The sequence below is a fragment of the Perognathus longimembris genome, chromosome 15 (assembly GCF_023159225.1).
Source record: "Perognathus longimembris pacificus isolate PPM17 chromosome 15, ASM2315922v1, whole genome shotgun sequence".
Lineage (NCBI taxonomy): Eukaryota > Metazoa > Chordata > Mammalia > Rodentia > Heteromyidae > Perognathus > Perognathus longimembris.
This window is the reverse complement of record NC_063175.1, coordinates 19091291-19098632: the sequence shown is the minus strand read 5'-3', so window position 1 is coordinate 19098632 and position 7342 is coordinate 19091291.

Sequence of the window (7342 nt, the reverse complement as noted above, 5' to 3'; positions counted from 1 at the left end):
CTTTTCTGCCATTAACAAAGTTTTCTTATTTTTTTAATTGTTATTATAAAGGAGATGTACAGAGGGGTTGTTACCATTACATAAGTCAGGTAAAGAGTGCATTTCTCTTTGAACAATGTCACCCCTTCTCTCTTTTTTTCTTTTTTGCACAGTATAAAAGAAATAGATAAAAGCTACTGGAGCTGCTTCACTCTGTAGCAGGGCAGAGATGGCATCACTTTACAGGTAGCTCCAGGCCTGAGCTGAAGGAAGACAGATGCCCGCAAGGAGAGAGTCTGTGCCTCACCACAGGGCAGAAGGAAGCAGGCAAGTCATTTCTATCATATAAATCCATTCTAGAGAATTCTTGTCTGACCAAAGATTGCAGTGTAGATTCAAAATGGAGCCACCAGTCCCTTCTCCACACCCAGTGCTGCTAGAAAGCCCACAAGTTATAACCCAGGGTGGCAGCTCTCCCTGGGCCAGGAGCAAGCCTGACATGGAGATTTGCCCCTAGGATTAATGACTTCAAAAAGCACTTGCCAGGAATTCTTCAAAGCTAGAAACAGAAGCCCTGGAGCATTAAATATAAATAAATACTTAGTCAATTGGTTTCTGCCTTGCTTTTCAAAGGGCAATTTACTTCCTGGATTATCATTACAGTAGTCTGCTCTCCCGGAAACCAAGATTATTCAAGTGCCCCAGCTCAGGGTTGGGGCAAAAGAAAAAAAATTAAACAAACAACCAAAAAAAAAAAAAAAAGAATCTCTGAAGATTGCCTGGTTAGAGCACTGTTCCCTGTGTTGAGTCTGAGTCTGGGAGATCAGAAGCAATCGATTATTGTGTGCATGTTCTCACCAAAGGTATGTTGCTTCTACCTGCACACTATATTTCTCTCCTTCTGATAGGAAGACTGGTCTAAACAACCCCAAAACCAACAACACATTGAGAACAACAGATGGGCCTCTGGCCTATGAAACTGCACATTGCCAGTATGTTTGTTGCATGAGCCTAGAGTTCTGCCCAAGGTCACCCAAGAAGCCAGAGACTACCAGAATAAAGATGGAGGATGAATCCTAATACTTCCCTCCACCCCCAGAGCATGTGGGTGGTGAAGTAAAGGCTGCTTGAGGCTGGGATGGGGTGGACATATGGGATTGTTTAGTTCCATTTCCAGAAGGTTCCTTCTAATTTCAGATCAAGCTTCCTTGGGTGATCACCTTCCATGGGCATCCCAAAGCTGTACCTCCCAGCATGCACCTGTGCTCACATTGAAGACTGAAAGGGACGTTTCTCAGATATGCTCCCCATGTGCCTGGCAATGTTTCTGTGGCCGTGCATTGGATTAGGGATTTCTCCTGGAGTACTGACCTACATGAAAAAAAAAAATACATTCCTGAAGTCCTGAGGAGGCTGTCCACAATTTGAAGACTGTTTTCCTTACCCCAGAACAATACTGTTGAAAGCTCTGGGTAGACACTAGGAAGCAGTATCAAGACTTCCCTTACTATCCAAGAGGTCTGTTTTCCCACTGTGAGGTGGTCTGTGCTGGTGACAGGTTCCTCTTATGATCTAATTGACAGAGACAGAAGATGAAGCTCAGTCCTGGGTATATTCCCTTGGGGCTCTAATTACCAAGCATTCTTGGCCTTCCAGGCATTGGGAGAGCTGGTCTTCCCTTGCACCAAGTCTATTTTTCATTCTTCTCCCCTCTCCTCGAAGATTTTCCATATATGAGTTCGTCTTTCCACAGTGCCTTTTCCCTCCTTTCTCCTGACCTGTCCTTCAAAATCTAACTTGGAATGTTCCCTCTCAGCAAACACTCCAACCACGCCTACACACCCCCAGCTCACCACTGCTTACATTCCTGGAGGGTTCCCTCACTCCCAGCCTGCTATCGGGGGTGATTCAAACATAGCATTCCAGTTATCTAGCACGCATTATGTGCCTCACACTGAAACAGGGATTGTATTTAAATTCTGCATCAGTCCTGAGAGGCAGAATTATCACTGCTGTTTGACAGATGAGAAAATAAATTCACAGTAGGCAGGAAAATTGCCTTGGCTGAGGATGGAGCTCAGTGGTAGAGCATGCGCTTAAGCATGCCCAAGGCCATGGAAGGGGAGTGGAAAGAGAAGGCAGGCAGACAGGCAGGCAGGAAGGAAGGAAGGAAGGAATTACATAAGTTTGAACTTTGAATCCAGGTTGGAAACCCATCCAAGTTTAGTTGTAAAATCAGTCAACTTCGCCTGGTGCCTGTGGCTCATGCCTATAATCCTAGCTACTCAGGACAGTGAGATCTGAGGATAGTGATTCAAAGCAAGCCTAAGCAGAAAACTCTGTGAGACTCTTATCTCCAATTAACCACTCAAAAACCAGAAGTGGTGCTGTGGCTCCAGTGGTACAGCGCTGGCCTTGAGCTGAAGAGCTCAGGGACAATACCCAGGCCCAGAGTTCAAGCCCCATGACCAACCAAAAAAAAATCAGTCAACAATTGTGCAGCCATGATGAGGTGCTGGCATTCATTAAGGTAGAGACATGAGGTCCTTTAATCCTTGTAAGGATCTTATCATTACACCATTTTAGAGGTGAATAAATTGAGGTGGTGAGGTTAAATGCTTAAGTTCACATGGCTAATATCAGGACAAAGTTTATATCCTTAATATATGACTTCAAAACTCATCCTCTTTTTCCTGAACCTCAATAATGATTTCATTTGTTTCTTTGTAAGTGAATAGACCTTTTACTCCACATTGGCTTTGTCTAGCTGGGAGAGACAGACAGTGATCACATAAATATTACAATATAGAAGGTGATAATAAATACTTTGAAGATCAATTAAGCAGAGAGAAGGGAGATAAGGGGGAGCTGCTCTTTTATAGAGGGTAGTCAGGGCTCCTCATGAAAATGAGAACTTTGAGCAGAAATCTAAAAAGGGAGTGAGAGAAAGACACGTGCAAATCTCTGGGAAGAATATTCAGGCACCAGAAATAGCAGCCACAAAGACCTTGAAGTAGGAGGGTACCCAGGAATAGATAGAATACATGGCTGAAGCAGCACAGACCAGGGAGAAGATGGTAGAGGTATGACCTGCTCTGACTAGGCTGTAAACTGACCGGGGGATATTGGACACTTGGGGTACATCCATGAACAAAGATAACATCTCCCCATCCCTAGAGATCTGAGGGATCTCCTGTCCATTACCTATCACATGGCTCTCATTATAGTTTTTCTAGTCAGTACTAAGAAACAGTGACCCATCTTGTCATCTTGGCTGTTCAGGTGAAGATCTGTCCCACACAGGCTGACAATAATGGTTGTTAGTCACTGCCTAAACAGAATTTCAATGGTCCTATGATTACCACATTCCTGCAACATCCACCTCCATCCTAGCTTGGATGCTACAAGGGACTATCAACCACCTCTTGCCCATGGAAGCTCTTGGAAGCTGCACTAAATTCTTTATCCCCTCCCTCCTTCCCTCCTTCCTCCCCCCCCTTCCTTCCTTCCTTCTTTCCTTCTTTCCTTCCCTCCCTCCCTCCCTTCCTTCCTTCTTTCCTCCCTCCCTCCCTCCCTCCCTCCCTCCCTCCCTCCCTTCCTTCCTTTTTTCCTTCCTTCCTTCCTTCCTTCCTCCCTCCCTCCCTCCCCTCTTCCCTCTCTCTCTCTCTCTTTCTCTTTCTGTCTCTGTGTGTGTGTGTGTGTGTGTGTGTGTGTGTGTGTATGTGTTTGCCAGTACTGGAGTTTAAACTCTGGGTTTGAGCACTGTCCCTGAATTTGAGGCTAGTGTTCTACCATTTGATCTACAGCTCCACTTTCAGCTTTTTTTTTTTTGAAGTTTATTGGAGATAAGAGTCTCACAGAAAAATGAGGGCGGAGGTAACAAGTTTGACAAGAAATGTACTCACTACAATATATATATGTATATTTGTATATATATGTAACTCTTCTGTACATCATCTTGCCAATAAAATTAAATTAAAGGGCTGAGAATGTGGCTGTTCAGTAGCCTAGCATTCATGAAGCTCTAGGTTTGATTCTTCAGCACCACATAAATAGAAAAAGTCAGAAGTGGCCCTGTAGCTCAAGAGGTAGAGTAGCTAGCCTTGAGCAAAACTAAGCCAGAAACAGTGCTCAGTACCTGAGTCCAAGCCCCAGGACTGGCCAAAAAGAAATTAAAAATTTGTTTAAAAAGTCTCACAGACTTTCCTGCCTGGACTGGCTTTGAACCAAGATCCTCAGATGTCAGCCTCCTGAGTAGCTAGGATTATAGGCGTGAGCTACCAGCAGCCAGATTTTTTCTGTGTGTGTGTGTGTGTGTGTGTGTGTGTGTGTGTGTGTGTGTGTGTGTTTATGTCAATCTTGGGGCTTGAACTCACAGCCTTGGCACTGTCCCTGAGCTTCTTTGATCAAGGGAAGCCTTCTACCAGGTGAGCCATAGCTCTTCTTCCAGCTTTTCTGGTAGTTTATTGGAGATAAAAGTCTCACAGGCTTTCTTGCCCAAGCTAGCATGAAACTATGATCCTCATCTCAGCTTCCTGAGTAGCTAGGATTTCAAGCATGAAATATATATATATTCTTTTTTATCTATGTGATCTTCCTAGTTACCACCTTATCCAGGTCTCCAAATTAGATGTATCTCCATCTCCAGGAAACAACTTCATTCAGATCTCATCCAGAGACTTCATCATCTTCCCGTCCAAAAGCAGGCTCATTGACCTCTTTCTGCTCCCCATTTTTTCTTTCTACCCCTTCCCTGCTCCTGCCCTGGCTGAAGCTTTCCCAAGCTCTCTTCTCCACAGTCCAACTTGTTTTCCCTTCCTGCTATCTTGTCTGTCTCTGATGAATCCTTACCCTCTCCTTGGGTGGTATCTCTTGCTCCTTCCCTACTCGTTATTGCCCTAGAATCAAGTCCACACTCCAAAGCTCAAGGGGGATAACAATGTCCCCCACATCTCCACAATGACATTGACTCAGAATCAACCCAAATTCAGCATCCCAGGAGTGGAAACATGAAATAGAAATTGGAAACAGGGGAAAAGACTACCAGATGTCCAGCATTAAGGTTGAAAAACGAAAGCTTAAGTGGAAGAGAATAAGACTAACTTGACTTAATAGCTATTCCCGAAAAATAAGCAACCCATCTACTCTAGGGGTTTCTGACAACCGTAAATTCAATATGGGACAACAGCATGACATCACCACCCATACAAATAGCCACTGCTCATCCCAGTCTATGAGTGACACATGTGAAATGGGTTACTGGCACCCTGGAGTTTTCTCAAAGTGGAGTGGGCTAGAGAGTGAGGCCTAGCCAGGGAGAGAACTTCAAACTCATCCAAATCCCATTTACTCCAACTTTGATCAGCAAACCAAGCTTTACTCTCTGGACCCCAGAAGTCTATTATGAAACTTCCCTTCAAGCCATTGCCTGTTCTGGGACTGACCTGGGGTGCCAGGGCTCCCCTACCCTGCCCTCTTTTCCTCATTTCCCACAATACTTCTCATCCTTTTTTTTTTTTTTTTTTTTTTTTGGCCTGGTACTGGAGATTGAACCCTAGACTTTGATCTTGCTAGACAAATGCTCTCCCACTTAAGTCATGCCCCAGCCCGATACATCTTCTAACATGCCAGGATATTTCCTTATTTGTTACTTTCATTATATGTCTTTTCTTGCTAGTTTATCACCTCCATAAAGCAGGTATCTCTCTTGTCTTTGTTCCTTGGTGAATCCTAAATTCTGTGACAATTGGCATATCTGTGATAAATACCACTTATATGTATATATAAAGGATACCATAATGGAAACCAACATGGAATTCTGCTCACCAATTGTACTAGCTCTACTTCTCAGGAAAAATTTAAATATCTTTTTTGTATATTCACCCAAGATTTTTAGTTGTTTATTTCATGCCAGTACTGGGGCATAAACTCAGGACCTCAAACTCTTGCTTGGCTTTTTTGCTCAAGGGAGGGGCACTCTACCACTTGAGCTACATCCCCACTTTTGTTTTTGCTGATTAATTGGAGCTAAGAGTCTTTTGAACTGTCCCAGGAGTCTCTTAGTCTGACTGGGTTGGCTTTGAACTGAGATCCTCAAATCTCAGCCTCCTGAGTAGCTAGGTTATAGGCATGAACCACCAGCACCCACATTGTTGATAAAGTTTTGGAAGGTATAGGGCTTCTGGCACACCAACATTGTGCTCCAAGCAGTATGCTCTGGGCACCTCATTGTGTGTGACAGAAGATTATAAGCCTCTGCTAATGGATGGAGGTCTGAAATCCCCTTATGCTGGACAATGTCATGCAGCCATGGTTTTAAAGAATGAGGTAGATATGTGGTAGTGATTGAAAATGATCTGAGATGGATCACTAAATAGAAAAATGGAAAGTGCATTATAGCAACTATTATGCTTCCATTTGTGTTTTAAAAATGATCCTGAAAGAATTTATATGGGTCAGCCTGTCCCTGCTTTTACTTTTTGCTTTGGTTTCTTGGCTATGGTTTTAGTGATTGCATTAATATTTATATAGTGGATTTGTTTTAGGAATAATTGAACAAACATTAGTTGAGCACAGACTACATTCCAAGCACAAGAGGTAGAACCTTCTCAGAGCATACTTTTCTTTTTTCTTTTTCTTTTCTTTTCTTTACTTTTTTTTTTTTTTGCCTTGTAACATTGTGGTTACTAATCCTACTTCACAGTTACAGAAATGGAGACACCGTGACCAGCTCAAGATCACACCCTGGAATTCTTGACAAGTGGTCCTTGGACCTCATCTTTCAGCCCCACCCACCAGCACCTAGCTGGAGGCAGGCATAGCCTGTATGCCTGCTCCTGAAACAGACAGCAAATGTGGTCACCAGCAAAGAGGTGTGGACTTTGAGGCCCTCTGACTTCCTAATTTGGTGGGACCTGGCCAGCTTATAGCTTATCCCCTGTTCCCTACAGAGATGTGGAATGACAAGGAATTGTCATAGCCCTGTCAAAGAGCAGAAGTGGGTAAGTCTGTCTCTCACCTGCCGAGGAAACACACCTCAAAACCCATCCCCAGCTGCAGGGGTCCTGCCATGCTTGAGGCCCACAGAGGCAAGTAAGAAAAGCATGCACAGCAGCCTGCATATCAAGACAAGCTCTGTTATGTCTAAGACAGAAGGCCAGAGCTTTGTTACTTTTATCATTTTCAGTGATTCAACTGTTTTAATGAAAAGAGGAGACCTTGGCACTGTGGCGTCACAGATAAGGGAGTATGGAAAGCAGCAGCAGATGCTGACCTTGCTCTGCTTATTAACTCCTTTCCTTCCCCTCTGCCTTCCTCACTCCCCTCCCTTCATGTCATTTTCTAGTCCAAGGTTTTCCCAGCA